Genomic DNA, 16,412 nt, shown 5'->3' on the forward strand with positions numbered 1-16,412 from the left:
GACATAACTTACTTTTACCTTAATACCAGATGCTTATGTCTTTGGAATTTCATTTTTTGGTATAAATGAAAGTTGTCCCAAAAAGTGAACTAATGACTACAAGATAAAAAAAATATGGACACAAATGATACAGAAAGTACATTTAAAGGCCAAGAGACTTGTCAGTGTTAACATCTTACTCCCGGAACCGGTGTTAGAAATAGGATTTGGGGGTGAGAGTGTTTTTGTTTAGTTTGTTTAATGTTAAATGAAAAATACAGGCCTTGAGGCCATCCATACTTGGGGTAAAATTCTGACTCTTCCATTTACTCATTTATTTGACCGAGAACATCACTCCTCTTCAAGTGACTTAGATTTCATCAGATTTCCTTCCAATTCTATCAAAAAATGAAAAAACAAGACCCTTTTAATGATCTTATTTACACAGATATGGCATTAATACTGAGAAAAGCTAGACCAGCAGCAACTTTCAGTTTTGGCCTTGCCTTTTCTCAAAACATCCCCGTTAAGGACCTCTGGGCACTTTGCTCAGAATCATTTCTTATTGTCAAGTATGGCTATACTATTATTTAAAGTGAAGGATTTTCTCAACTTCCCACACACCCCCAGTACTTGCTCTGTAGGCCACTGGCTTGCCTTCCACCTGAATCAAGGAAGGGGCAATTTCCAGTCTACTCGCCTGTGCGTTTACTGTGAGCTTAACTCTGTTTGTTGGAAAGCCGCCATTACATTTACGAGAGCCTAAGGGATATTGGGTGGCTGTCATCTTTCTCTGGCTCCCTCTCACCACACCAAATGCCCTGGCAAGGTTGCTGCACCTGGACACTGCGTTCCCTGCAGAGCACCTTGTTACCCAAATTATCGAATATTTGGACCGAGTTCAGAGAAGAGTTACTAAAAGGATTAAGTGACTGAGGGGACCAATTTATAAGGAACTCAGAAATGTTTGGTTAAGTGGTAATTACCTTAAGAAGGTGGGGTGGCTCTGACATTAAGTTTGAATTTCAAGCCATACTTAGCCACAAGGCCTCTTTTTAGGCCTCCACATTCAGAAATACTCTGAAGAAGGGGCAGAATCTCCCTCTTGCTCGGCCCTCTGACCACTGCACAGGCTGCTTGGGTGGTATTCACACTCCAGTGCAGTGACTTATACATACAGGCATAGCAGGCAACATTACAAAGCAGAGAGCTCATTTACAAAGGCCAAAGGATGGGGCGCCTGGGTGCCTCAGTCGGTTGAGTGTCTGACTTCTGCTCAGGTCATGATCTCATGGTTCATGGGTTCGAGCCCCAAGTCGGGCTCTGTGCTAACCACATGGCACCTGCTTGGGATTCCCTGTCTCTCTCTCCCTCTCTCTCTGCTCCTCCCTGACTCACACTTTCTAAGTAATAAATAATTAAAAAAAAAAAAAAGGCGGCCAAAGGATGCTTAAAGGAAAGTCTTCTCAGGAATCATAAAGAACAGGCCTAAGCTGTGAAGGGCTGGTCCCTCCATCCCATTTAAGCACTGACTTATCCACACCCCATTGCCAATCTCTGCTTGATGGGTGGTACCATTTAATAAGGGCCGCTGAGCCCAAGTGTGCAAGTCTGTATAAAATACACTGCTTGGAATTCCTTTAAGAATGACAGTTCCCACTTGGCCAAAGAGGAAAACCTACCACCTGTAACAGTTAAGGAGGCTGAAAGAGATAATTCCTCATAGCAGCATTCCCCAAAATGTTTTCCAGGTGATCTTACTGTGTGTTACACACATTTAAAAAGAAAAGAGCTAAAAACTGGAATAAATGAGGTCAAACTGTGTGTGTGTGTGTGTGTGATGTGTGTGTGTTTAAACAGTAATATCTCTCAGCCATTTGTATGCTGAAGTCTGTTGTGTCCCACTAAGAGGGGTGGTGTATATACTATTTCCCAAATTCAGATTGGGCTTGGAATGCTTCTTAAGTATGGATTCTTTGTGTTCACAGCCATCTCCACAATGCCTTCTATAATACTGCCCTCAGTAAACAAATAATGAAATGTATGGACCAGCCTAGGCTAGAACATGGGTTCTAAATCTAATCCGCTCCTCTTTCTGCCACATTGATATTCTACTTACTCTTCACTTACAAGAATCTTTTCATCTCCTATCAATGAAATGAAATTTGTTAACTAGAAGCAATGACTTGAAGCTACTAAAGGTCAAGCTTAAGGGCCTTCCACTTGCTTGAGGCTTCCAAGTGTGTTACTTATTTTTTTTTTAAGGAAGCCCCACAACACTGTATAGTCTCCATGTCCTGCAAACCCTGCTGCTACCATTGAGGATGAAAATGGCCCGATGGGTTTTCACCAAATGTACAAGTTGTGATTGAGACCGTCTAACTAAAATTACTAATGCATGACAGACTAAAATGCACTTTGGATTACTCTGGGGTCACCTTTGAGAGAGAGGTATTTGTCTTCCTGTGACGCTAAAATGTACGTCTAAATGAGAACTAAACCTAGATTCATTCTTTCTGTAATCTTCATAATTACATTAACTTCAACCATTCACTTCTTAGCATTCCTGTTAAGACATTTGTCACATCTACTATTTTTTTAACTTGTTTTATTTTTTATTTTTTTAAATTTACACCCAAATGAGTTAGCATACAGTGCAACAATGATTTCAGGAGTAGATGCCTTAGTGCCCCTTACCTAATTAGCCCATCCACCCTCCCACAACCCCTCCTATAACCCTGTTTGTTCTCCATATTTATGAGTCTCTTCTGTTTTGTCCCCCTCCCTGTTTTTATATTATTTTTGTTTCCCTCCCCTTATGTTCATCTGTTTTGTCTCTTAAAGTCCTCATATGAGTGAAGTCATATGATTTTTGTCTTTCTCTGACTAATTTCACTTAGCATAATACCCTCCAGTTCCATCCACGTAGTTGCAAATGGCAAGACTGCATTCTTTCTGGTGACTAATACTCCATTGTATATTATATATACCACATCTTCTTTATCCATTCATCCATCGATGGACATTTGGGCTCTTTCCATACTTTGGCTATTGTTGATAGTGCTGCTATAAACATTGGGGTGCATGTGTCCCTTCGAAACAGCATACCTGTATCCCTTGGGTAAATACCTACTAGTGCAATTGCTGGGTCGTAGGGTAGTTCTATTTTTAGTTTTTTGAGGAACTTCCATACTGTTTTCCAGAGTGGCTGCACCAGCTTGCATTCCCAACATCTCCTATTTTTTAAAATAAGTACCTTACCCTAGTCTTCTTTCCACTCTCCCCACCTCTCGGTATTTTAAGACAATGAATAACCACTCTGAAATCATCACGTTGTAAATATTACCACAGCTCAAATTCCTTCTGACGACCATCTGAAGTTTTGCATCAATTTTTCCCGTGAGTGGGGACTGACATATTTAAGCTTGAATCTACAGTACTATAATTTGGTATTCTACTTCAATTCTTTAAAAGCTTCATTTATATTGATTTTGTCTTTTGGAATTTCCTGTAGGCTGCCTCAGATAAAATAATTTCCAGCCTGATCTTCATCTTGTCTGATCTCTGGTTTGACACTACGCCTTCAAAATCACATCTTATTACTTAATCCAAAGCAAACTCTTTATTAAGAATATTCAATCAGTAACATTAACAGACCGGCCTTGGTAATTCATTTTCACCATGATTGATAAACCAATGTTTAAACTTTGACTATTGATACTCAAAGCTTTGCAAATTTATTACCGACTATTCATAATTTAACAAGATATGCCAACAACCACACACACAAATCACTATCCAACCACTCTGTGTCTTAAACCAAATCCAGGCTTTACTCTCTCATTTTTTAAGTAAACTTATAGCACAAATTATAAAACTAAGACTGAGTGTAAAAGCCAAACATTTTACCTTCCTGTGTTTCCTTCCCACATCTTCCTGAGTTGGTGACTATGAAAATATGCTAAGCCCAAAATAGCAGTTGTATTCTGCCAGGTTGGCCTCAGTCATTTCCAAGCCAAAGGGGAATTGACAGACACCCCCTTTACAAGTCTGGTGTTTGTAAATATCCAATGAAATGACTTCATTCAGTCAATTATTTCTGGAGAAAGCTGGCAGAATAACGTAGTAATTAAACTGAGGACTGATGGAAACTGTTAAACAGGAGAGTTATTTTGCACAGCAATTCACGTTAATGCTTTTAATGGATTTTCATTTTCAAAAAATGCTTGAAATACTAGGGCAATTAAAAGGAATTGCCTCTTCACTGAGAAACATGTTTAAAATTCCAGTGAAGATAGCATACGGAAAAGAAGGAGAAACTCAGTTTTCCAGTATCATTTTAGAGTCGGTATGATTTAAGTATGATGAATTGTGAAATCAAAACACAACTGTATTCAGATGTAAGTAGAAAAGGTGTCCTAAAGCCAGAACATATACACTCAAGCCTCAATTGCCTTTGTGCTAGGTATTCACTTCAGAATGAATATGCTCTCTGCAGTATATGTTTGCCCTGTCCAGTTTCCCTTTGGTTCCTCCAACTGGCCACCAGCATACCTTGATTCATCCAACCAGTCATTCATTTAGGCAACAATATTGAGCCACCACTTGAGGCACTGTCCTAGTTACTTGTTATGTAGAAAAACTACGTTCCCATATACCTCTCCTACCTGCCCAATGATTGTGTACTTGGAGACAGACAAACATTTTAATACAAAGTAATAAATTGGAATCCAAAAGCTGATGGAAAGAGCTCCGAATACTTCCCAAAGGAAAATGCAAGCTGTTAAATTAGTTACAGCACTTCATTTTTTAATTAAATTTTTAATTTTAATTCCAGTACAGTTAACTTATAGCATTATATTAGTTTCAGGTGTACAATATAGTGATTCAACAATTCTACATATTACTCAGTGCTCACTATAAGTGTACTCCTTAATCCCCATCACCTATTTCCCCCAATCCCCCCCTCCCCTCTGATAACCATTAATTTGTTCTCTATAGCTAAGAGTCTATTTCTTGGTTTGTCTTTCTCATTTTATTCCTTTGCTCATTTGTTTTGTTTCTTAAATTCCACATAAGTGAAATCATATGGTATTTCTTTCTCTAACTTATTTCACTTAGCATTATACTCTCTAGCTCCATCCATGTTGTTGAAATGGCAAGATTTCATTCTTTTTTATGGCTGAATGATATTCCATTGTGTGTGTGTGTGTGTGTGTATACTGGAATCATCTTATCCATTCACACATTGATGGATACTTGGGCTACTTCCATAATTTGGCTATTGTAAATAATGCTGGCATAAACACAGGGGTGCATGGATCCCTCTGAATTAATGTTTTTGTATTTTTTTGGTAAATACCAAGTAGTATGATTACTGGGTTGTAGGGTAGTTCAATTTTTAACTTTGGGGAGAATTTCCATACCATTTTCCACAGTGGCTACACCGGCTCACATCCCCACCAACAGTGCATGAGGGTTCCTTCTTCTCCACATCCTTGCAAACTCTTGTTTCTTATGTTTTTGATTTTAGCCATTCTGACAGGTGTGAGATGATCTCACTGTAGTTTCGATTTGCATTTCTCTGATGAGTGATGTTGAGCATCTTCTCAAGTGTCTGTTGGCCATCTGGATGTTTTCTTTGGAGAAATATCTGTTCATATCTTCTGCCTATTTTTTAATTGGATTTTTTGTGTTGTGGGGGTATTGAGTTTATCAGTTCTGTATATATTTCAAATAATAACCCTTTATCGAATATGTCATTTGCAAATATCTTTTCCCATTCAGTAGGTCGCTTTTCGGTTTTGTTCATTGTTTCCTTCGCTGTGCAGAAGGTTTTTACGTTGATGTAGTCCCAAAAGTTTTTGTTTTTATTTCCGTTGCCTCGGGAGACATATCTAGAAAAATGTTACTACAGCCAATGTCAAAGGGTCACACTTCGTTTTTAAAAGACTCTAGCACACAAATAACCACCATCTTTACTAGTACCTGATGCCTTAGCTGCAAAGTCTAAAAAAAGGGAAACTTTTAGATCATCTGTAACAATCTAAAGAATAGACTAAAAACAGGATGGACTAAATGGGTAAGGGACATTAAGGAATCTACTCCTGAAACCATTGTTGCACTATATGCTAACTAATTTGGATGTGAATTTAAAAAATAATAATAATAAACAAAAGAAAAAAAAAGAATAGACTAAAAGAAGTTGGCAAAAATCAAGACCAACTTAGAGAAACCAAGCCAGAAAAGTACAAGGTAGAGTAAACTGGAAGAGTCAGTAACTAAAAAGTTTTTGTTACACTTCAGAAATATTACTCATTTCTCTGTTGTCAGATCTCGTGATATTTAATTTACTAAAGATTCTTCTGTATGAGGAAGCATACTCCTTTGAAACTACAAATAACATGGGGGTGTGGGGTTAAGGATTACCAGTCATTCACATTCTACTTATATGAGCTACATAAGAATTTAATGAAATATTCGGCACAGCTATTTTTTTAAAATTTTTTAATGTTTACTTATTTTTAAGAGAGAGAGAGAGAGACCGAACACAAGCAGTGGAGGGTCAGAAAGAGAGGGAGACACAGAATCCAAAGCAGCCTCAGGCTCCGACCTGCCAGCAAAGAGCCCGGCGTGGGACTCGAACTCACAAATTGCGAGATCATGACCTGAGCCAAAGTCAGACGCTTAACTGATTGAGCCGCCCAGGTGCCCCTCGGCACAGTTGTTTGTAAACTGAGGAATGCTATAAAATCAGAATGGCAGGAGAGTTAAGATCATAGATTCTGGAGCCACAGTGCCTGAATTTGAAACCTAGCTCTACTACGAAGCTATGCAAGTTTAAGCAACTAACTTAATCTCGATGTCTCAGTTTTCTCATCTACAAAATGGGAATAACATTTGAAACTATTCCATATGGTTGTTGAAAGATAAAGAACTTAAAACAGTGCTGGGACTCACCCTTTTAGCCAAAACAGAGTAACAGGGACTGATTTTATGCTCCCACCTAAAGCTACCAAAAACAAATAGAATATATGAAATAATGATTTTCAAGACACAGTAAGTATATCAGGCAATGAAGGACAGTGATCCCTGAGACATGGGAAACAAATGAAGCAAGTCTGAATGATTGCTCCAATTTATTGCCTTGAGTTCCCAGATCGCAGTATAGAAGGAAGGTGAGGGGAGGATCCAGGCAAAGCTTGCAAGACTCCCTAAGTTGAGAAGATGGAATTCAGAGTATGAGGAGAAGAATGGGGCTAGCGTTTGCAAGACAAAGTACCAGAAAGGAGAGAGCTGCAAACAAACAAACAAACAAACAAACAAACAAAACCCCGAAATCATGGGAACCAGCAGAGCATCCCCTCAAGTATTCAGCATGTGCCAGGTGAGGAAACTATGCGAGGTGAGGGCAAGAACTGTCCAAAAGCATCAGAGAGTACTCAGTACTCACACAGGACCAGGAAGAGTGGCCATTGCCACCAGTCATACTGGACAATCACACAATTCACAGAACATTTGGTAGAGTATTCAGAAGACTTTTACCTCAGGAGCAGGAAATAACTAATCTTGACTAAATTATTTCTCTGGTCACATTTAACATATTTTAAATTTTTTTTTTTTTCAACGTTTTTTATTTATTTTTGGGACAGAGAGAGACAGAGCATGAATGGGGGAGGGGCAGAGAGAGAGGGAGACATAGAATCGGAAACAGGCTCCAGGCTCCGAGCCATCAGCCCAGAGCCTGACGCGGGGCTCGAACCCACGGACCGCGAGATCGTGACCTGGCTGAAGTCGGACGCTTAACCGACTGCGCCACCCAGGCGCCCCCATTTAACATATTTTAAAAACAATTCTTAAAAAGATAAAACTATTTCCAAGTAGCAACTGCATCTCAAAACAAAGTTCAAAAATATTTATAGGAAGGGGCACCTGGGTAGCTCAGTCAAGCATCTGACTCCTGATTTTGGCTCAGGTCATAATCTCACACTCCTGGGATAGAGCCCGATGTCTGGCTCCTCACTGAGGGTGAAGCCTGCTTGAGGTTCTCTCTCCCTCCCTCTCTCTCTCTGCCCCTCCCCACTCATTCTCTCTCTCTCTCTCAAAAAATAAATAAACATTAAAAAAATATATTTATAGGAAAACAAAAATAGCAAGCAAAATTCACAACAAGGTAAAATTCACAATGTCTTGAACCAAATCAAAGATTACCAGGTATGCATAGAAGCAGGAAAACATGAATCAAATGGGGAAAAATTAATCAACTGAAACTGACCCAGAACTAACACAGATGTTAGAATCATCAATGACATTAATTATAATTAGTAATGACATCATGATTATATTCCACATGTTCAAAAAGTTATGGACAGACATTAAAGATATATATAAAAAAAAAAAGGCCCAAGGTGGACATCTACAGATGAAAGCTACAAAGTCTGTGATGAAAAGACACATCAGACGAGATTAGTGGAAATTAGACATTAGAGGAGAAAATATTAGTGAATTTGAAGACACAGCAATCGAAATTATTCAAAATGAAACAAAAATTTAAAAATGAAAGGAGCATCAGAGAAGTATAGGAAAATATCAAGTGGCTAACAAATTGCATAATGGAAGCCCCCAAAGAAGAGACTGGGGAGGATGGAAAATATATTTGAAGAAATAATGGCCAGAAAATTTTCAAATTTCATGAAAACTATAAATCTACACATCCAAGAATCTCAAATAACCTCCAGCACAAGAAACATGAAAAAAAGTACACCATGGAACATGATGCTCAAATTATTCAAAAACAGTGATAAAGTACAAATCTTAAAGGCAGACAGAATGAAAAGATAAATTATATACAAAGAAACAAAGATAATGATAATAGATTTCACATCATAAAGAATACGGCCTAGAAGACATGGAGCAGCATCTGTAAAGTATTAAGAGAAAAAAAAGGCAAACTAGAATTTTATACTCAGTAAAGTATCTTACAAAGACAAAAGCAAAATAAAGACTTTTTCATTCAGAAGGGAAATTACACCTGATGGAAATAGGTATAATCTGTACAAAGGACTAGAGACTGTAAGAAATTGTTACTATATTAATAAATATACAGACTTTCTTATTTATATCTTTGAAAAAGGTAACTGTTGGGGCCCAAGGGTGGCTCAGTCGATTGAGTGTCAAACTGTTGGTTTCAGCTCAGGTCATGATCTCACGGTTATGAGATCATGCTCCAAGTTGGGCTCTGCACTGAGCTTGGAGCCTGCTTAAGATTCTCTCTCTCTCCCTCTGCACCTCCCCTGCTTACATGCTTGCACATGCACGCATGCTCTCTCTCTCAAAAAAAAAAAAAGATAAAGATAATTGTTTGAACAAAGATAGCAATAAATTGTGAGGTTTATGGGGCGCCTGGGTGGCGCAGTCGGTTAAGCGTCCGACTTCAGCCAGGTCACGATCTCGCGGTCCATGAGTTCGAGCCCCGCGTCGGGCTCTGGGCTGATGGCTCGGAGCCTGGAGCCTGTTTCCGATTCTGTGTCTCCCTCTCTCTCTGCCCCTCCCCCGTTCATGCTCTGTCTCGCTCTGTCCCAAAAATAAATAAAAAACGTTGAAAAAAAAATTTAAATTGTGAGGTTTATACCAGGTAAAATTAAGATGTATAAAAACAATAACATAAAGGCCAGGAAGGAAGTAAAGATATACAGTAAAACCTTGGATTGTGAGTAACTTGTTCTGTGAGTATTCTGCAAGATGAGCAAACATTTCTAATAAATTTTAACTTGATAAATGAGTGAAATCTTGCAACAGTAGTAAGTGATGCCAAATGTCACATGATCACAACTGAACCAATGGTTCTTGAAATTCGCTTTGATATACAAGTGCTTTGGATTACAAGCATATTTCTGGAATGAATTATGCTAGCAAGCCAAGGTTTTACTGTACAATTTTATTATACTATATGTTAAGTGTTATATTACCTGAATGTCAACTGTGATGAATTAAAAATGTACACTATGATGCCAAATGACCACTAAAATAACAAAACAAAGAGTTACAACTAATAAGTTACCATAGGAAATAGACAGAATCTTATAAAAAAAAATCAATACAAAGATGATAGGGAAAGGGAACAATGTCCTAGACAAAGACAAAGACTTGAATGTTTTGGTTTAAGGTTCAGCTTAGAGGCGTAAGACCTAAACATAATAATCACATTAAATGTATCAACACACCAATTAAAAGGCAGAGATTGTTAGATTAGATAGAAAAGCAAGACCCACTAGATGCCACGTAAAATAAAGGTACAAGTAGGTTAATAGTATAAAAAAAAATAAGAAAAGGAAAAAGAGATAAACCAAGCTAATATTAATCAAAGAATGCTAGAGTGGTAAATTAATACCAGACTAAGATTTTAGACTAACATTATCAGACAAAAGAAGGGAAGATTTTATAATAATAAGTGGGTCAAATAATCAACAAGACATACAATCCTAAATGTTTAGGCACCTAATAGCAAAGCTTCAAGGCACATAAAACAAAACTCACAGAAATGCAAAAAGGACAAATCCACAATTCTAGTAGATTTCAATTACCATCTCTCAATAAATAACTGAATAAATAGAAAACCAATAACGATATAGGAGACATAAAAATTATAATCAACCAAAATTGACTTGATTGGTGCTGACAACGCTCCATCCAACAAGAGTAAAATACATGTTCATTTCATATGCACACAAAACATTTCCCAAGAGAGACTACATTCTGGGCCATAAACAAGTCTCATTAAGTATAAAAGGACTCAAACTACACAAACTACTTCTCTGACCACAATAGAATTAAAAAAAAAAACCTTCTACACAGCAGTCACCAAAACTTAAAGGCAATGGATAGGAGAAGATATTTGCAAATGACGTATCAGATAAAGGGTTAGTATCCAAAACCTATAAAGAACTTATCAAACTCAACACCGCCCCCCCCCGCAAAATAATCCAGTGAAGAAATGGGCAAAAGACATGAACAGACACTTTTCCAAAAAAGACACCCAGATGGCTAACATACACACAAAAAGATGCTCAATATCATTCATCATCAAATCAAACCCACAATGAGATACCACCTTACACCTGTCATAATGGCTAAAATTAACAACTCAGACAACAATAGATGGTGGCAAGGATGCAGAGAAAAGGGAACACTTTTGCAATGCTAGTGGGAATGCAAACTGGTACAGCCACTGTGGAGAACAGTACGGAGTTTCCTCAAAAAATTAAAAATAGAGCTACCCTACAACCTAGCAATTTTACTAGTAGGTATTTATCCAAAGGACACAAATATGCTGATTCGAAGGGGTAAATGCACCCCAATGTTTATGGCAGCAATATCGACAATAGCCAAAATATGGAAAAAGCCCAAATGTCCATCGACTGATAAACAGATAAAGAAGATGTGGTATATATATACAATGGAATATTACTCAGTGATCAAAAAGAATGAAATCTTGCTATTTGCAACAATGTGGATGGAACTAAAATGTATTGTGCTAAGTGAAATAAGTCAGAGAAAGATAAATACATGATTTCGCTCATATGTGGAATTTAAGAAACACAACAGATGAACATAGGGGAAGGGAAGAAAAAATAAGATAAAAACAGAGACAGAGATAATCCATTAGAGACTCTTAAATACAGAGAACAAACTGAGGGTTGCTGGAGGGGTGTTGGGGGAGTGGATGGATTAAATGGGTGATGGGCATTAAGGAAGGTACTTGCTGGGATGAGCACTGGGTGTTATATATAAGTGATGAATCACTAAATCTACTCCTGAAACCATTATTACACTATATGTTAACTAACTTGGATTTAAATTAAAAAAAAACAACAACAACAGAATAAATAAGAGAGGTCTCTAAAAATCTCCAAATAGTTGAAACTAAACAAAAGAATTCCAAATAATAATAAAATAAATGAGTAACTAAAAGATGAAATCAAAAGAAAAACTAAAAAACATTTTGAATTGAATGAAAACAAAAACATATCAAAATTCATGAGAATCTGCTAAAGCAATGTGTAGGAGAAAATTTATAGTACTGAACATTTATTTAGAAAAGAAGAAAGGTTTTAAATCAATGACCTCAATTTCTACTTCAGGAAAAGAAGAGCAAACGAAACCCAAAGTAAGCATAAAAAATAAAATAATAAAGATTAGAGAAAAAATCAAAAAAGTAGAAAACTAATAAAGAGAAATTCAAAACCAAAAGCTGGTTGCTTAAGAAAAATAGAACTGTGGGGCACCTGATGGGCTCAGTCACTTAAGCATCGACTTCAGCTCAGGTCATGATCTCGTGGTTCATGAGTTCGAGCCCCTCACTGGGCTCTGTGCTGACAGCTCAGAGCCTGGAGTCTGCTTTGATTCTGTGTCTCCCTCTCTCTCTGCCCCTCCCCTGCTTATTCTCTCTCTCTCTCTCTCTCTCTCTCTCAAAAATAAACATTTAAAAAAATTAAAAAAATAGAATTGATAAGCCTCTAAGGAAAGTGATTAAAAAAAAAAAAAAAAGAGAGACAAGATACAAACTACCAATATTAGGAATTAAAGAAGTGATCACTACCTAGTCATTAAAAGGATAATAGATATTAGGGGTCCCCACACCACACTTAGTTTTGATAATTAGCACTAGAAAAAATCAAAGCACTCAGAAAAACTGTTATACTCACAATTACAGTTTATTACAGTGAACAAATACAGATTAACATCAGTAAAGGCAAAATGCACCTAGTGAAGAGTCCAGAAAAAATCAGGTATAAATTTCCAGTGTCCTCTCCCTGTGTAGTTGTAAGGACCGCACTTAACTCTCCCAGCAACTACCTATGACAACACATACAAAGTACTGCGAACTAGGGAACCTCATCTAAAACTTGTTGTCTAGGGTTCTTATTGGATCAGTCATGCAGGCATGGAACACCCACATGACTGACCTTAGCTACCCAGTCTCCAGTTGCTCCAGAGATCAAACTGATAAAGCATGGGCTAGGAATTCGGGTAAACAAAAACAGGCCATTCACCATAAATCATATTGTTAGCAAAAGCCACATGATGAGCACAAAGGCCCTAGGTATTTAGAGACAATTTTATCACACAGGATATTCCAAGGGTTTAGAGGTTTTCTCCAAGAAGCCAGTCAATGGCCAGTCCTCTGTTTGGAATGTGCAGGGTTTGAGCATCACAAACCCTCTAAATGAACTCTTTACTGCACAATAACAAAATATTATGAACAATTTTATGCCAATACAGTCAATAACATAGAAGAAACAAATATCTTGAAAGAAAAACTATGAAAAGTCACTCAAGAATAAATAATCTGAACAGCCCCTACATCAATCAAAGAAATTCAATTTGTGCTTACCTCACACGTGGAAATTTCAGATGGCTTCACTGGTAAGTTCTACAAAGTAGAATTTATATCAAAGTAATGTAAGTCTTCCAGAAAATTAAAAAGAAAAAGTATTTCTCATTTGGTGAGACCAGCATTAACCTGATCCCTAAACAAGGCAGATACCACACAAAACAATTATACACTAGTATCCTTCATGAACACATGCAAAACTTCTAAACAAAATTTTAGCCAATCAAGTCCAAAAATATACAAACAGCATAATATATTATGTCCAAGTAAAGTTTATCCCAGGATTCAACAGGCCTGTGTAACACAGGCCAATCAATGCAACTCACCATACTAACAATCTAAAAACGAAAAATCCTATTATCACTTCAACAGACCCAAAAAACGAAAAATCCTATTATCACTTCGACAGACCCAGAAAAAGCATGCAAGAAAAATCATTACTGAATTCTGATAAAAGGCTTCAGCAAACTAGGACTAGAAAGGAATTTCATCAGCATGATAAAAGGCATCTAGCAAAAAACCTAAAGGTAACACAATATTTAGTGAAAAACTTTATGCTTTTCCCCTAAGATCAGAAATAAAACAGGGTATCCGATCTCATTTCTTCTATCCAACATTATACTGATGGGTCTTGGCCAGTGCAATATGACAAGAAAATAAATAAATGGCATGCAGATTGGAAAGAAAGAAAGAAAATTGTGATTTGCAGACATGATCATCCATGTAGAAAATCCAAAGAAATCTACCTTAAAAAATTCTGCTGTAACTAATAAGTGTGTTTCTCATGATTGATCAACAAACATAAACCAACTTTATTTCTATATAGTAGACACACACGCACACAAAATTGAATATCGATTTAAAAGTGCTATTTACAAAGGAGCATGCTATTAACTACTTGGGGATAAATTTGACAGAAGATGTGCAAGATCCATTTACTGAAAACTGCAGAATACTGTTGAAATACTATTTTAAGGCTTTATTAAAAAATAAAAGGGCATATTGATTCTTCTCAACCTAATTTTAGTTTTTTATTTACTAACCAATGAGTCCATGGGTGCAACTAAGCAATAAGTAATAAATGGGGTTAATGTTATTCACCATCACAGAAATTCATACTAGAAAGGAATCTCAGAATACAGGAAATGTGGGGATGTTTAATCTCAATACTTAACTTGGAAAGGTTTAGTCTTTCAGCATTTATCTGAAGGCTCAGTAGGCATCAAACATTCTGTAACACACTTGGTGAATAGAAGATGCATCCTCTGATCTTATGGAGCTGTTACCTAACAGAGGGAAATAGAAAATAAACAAGTAAACAAACAAATGCAAATTACTTAAGAGTCGTAATTAGTGCTATTAAAGTAAAAGACCACGGGAATAGGAATGTCACTGAAAGTCTAAGTGGACATTCAAGTCAAAACCTGAAGCAGGAAGAATCAGCCAGACAAGGGAAAGATTATTATGGCCAAATAGAACAGCCTTTGGGAAGGCCCTGGGTAGGACAGTAGGGGTTTGGGGAGAGCCTGGCATACTCCAAACCTCTAAAGAAAGTCAATTTGTCGGGAGTATAGGGACTGTGGAGTAAAGGGAAAGATAAGCCTAATGGTCACTTAGGAGAGGTAGACAGGTGTCAGATTGTGCAGGCCTATGTAAGAACTGGTATTTTATTCAAAGCGCAACAAGAAGCCATTTTATAGTTTTAACCAGGCACACACATTAGATTTTCATTTTTTAAAATATCCTCTCTAGTTGCTCTGCTAGAGAATCAATTGGAGGGAATATAGTGGTCTAGGTTATCACAGATGGCTTCCTCTGGCCATAAACAAATAAAACCGGTGAGTAACATATAACATGTTTTTATTTAAAAATATATATATATGTGTGTATATATACATGTACGTATATGTATACACATATATACATATACCTACGTGTATATATGTATACACACACATATATATATACATATACATATATGTATATATATCCTAGAACTTAAAAGAAAGAAAAAAAGATGTAGAAAGCAAACCCCAGGGGGACTCTACCTGAGTATAAGTGCTGGGTGTTGGGATTCCTATACACATTTGAAGGCAAGATCACTGAAATAAGGGTTCAGAGCCTGGAAAGGATGATCCATGTGAAAACAAAGGATTAAAAAAACTCAGCCTACTGCTCTACAAAAGCAGTAGGAAGCCTGCTGTTAACTATATATGTAGTTACTATACAGAAGAAATATATACATGTATATTTTAAGGGCACCTACAAAAAACTGATACCTGACCCCTGGATCATACACAGGGGAAAAGATCCAAATTTATATCACAAGTTGAAAAAATTACTTTAAATTTGACTTAAAGCAACTGAAAGTTCTAGCACCCAGCAAAATCAATCTGCAAAAACAGTCTCTCAATCCAAGATACAGAGGACTTTCATAAAACAAAAAACTTCTTTGAGGCTCAGCTCCCAATTTACATAACATTTGAAGAAAACAGTCACCATGAGGGAAAGCCAAGAGAAACAACAAACAAGAGTTAGAACCTTGTAAACTGGAAACTGTAATTTTACAGAGATGTTATTTTTACTATAATCTCACTCTCATTTTGGTTCTTATTCAGGGCTGACACAAACCTCTTGAAGTGCCATAATTTCCACCTCTATTAACGTTATTGAGAATTCTGGAAATTCACCCTCAGCTAAAAAAAAAAAAAAAAAGTTTATATATAAAAGCTAACAGGGGCCTACAAGGTGCTTTGTTTTTATTAGATGAAACTACATGGGTGACGCTTGTAAATGGGAAACTGAATAACCATTGCTACTGATCCCCACCTGCTAGAAAATCTGTACCTTTCAAGCATGTAGTCTATGTTCCAAAACTTGCTGATCTTTCTCGCCAATCCTTTTGAATGGCACTTTAATTTTTAAATGTGAAGAAAAATGAGTTCACATTCAAAATGAAGAGTTTGTGCACTCTTAAATTTCAGAAATCATTTTTAAGTTTAAAAGTTCAAAGGTTACAAGAGGAATTCCAAATATCCTT

At 36.9% G+C, this 16,412-nt stretch overlaps 2 long non-coding RNA genes across 3 annotated transcripts in view; both read right to left on the reverse strand.

Annotated features, from left to right (window-relative positions):
- The window catches only part of LOC122235874, a 53,274-nt gene extending 39,872 nt beyond the window's left edge, over positions 1-13,402 (reverse strand). Inside the window, exon 1 of the long non-coding RNA XR_006213972.1 lies at positions 13,373-13,402. This is a non-coding gene — a long non-coding RNA (uncharacterized LOC122235874). The remainder of the gene's footprint in view (positions 1-13,372) is intronic.
- Positions 13,403-14,114: 712 nt separating this feature from the next.
- LOC122235873 lies at positions 14,115-16,375 on the reverse strand. 2 transcript variants are annotated; one of them, XR_006213971.1, is made up of 3 exons: positions 16,220-16,375; positions 15,421-15,494; positions 14,115-14,658 (listed from the first exon to the last, which is right to left on the reverse strand). It is a non-coding gene; the product is annotated as an uncharacterized LOC122235873 (long non-coding RNA). The 2 variants fall into 2 exon arrangements; XR_006213970.1 differs by lacking the exon at positions 16,220-16,375 and adding an exon at positions 16,004-16,062.
- Positions 16,376-16,412: the final 37 nt, after the last annotated feature.

This window comes from Panthera tigris, chromosome F3, assembly GCF_018350195.1.
Source record: "Panthera tigris isolate Pti1 chromosome F3, P.tigris_Pti1_mat1.1, whole genome shotgun sequence".
NCBI lineage: Eukaryota > Metazoa > Chordata > Mammalia > Carnivora > Felidae > Panthera > Panthera tigris.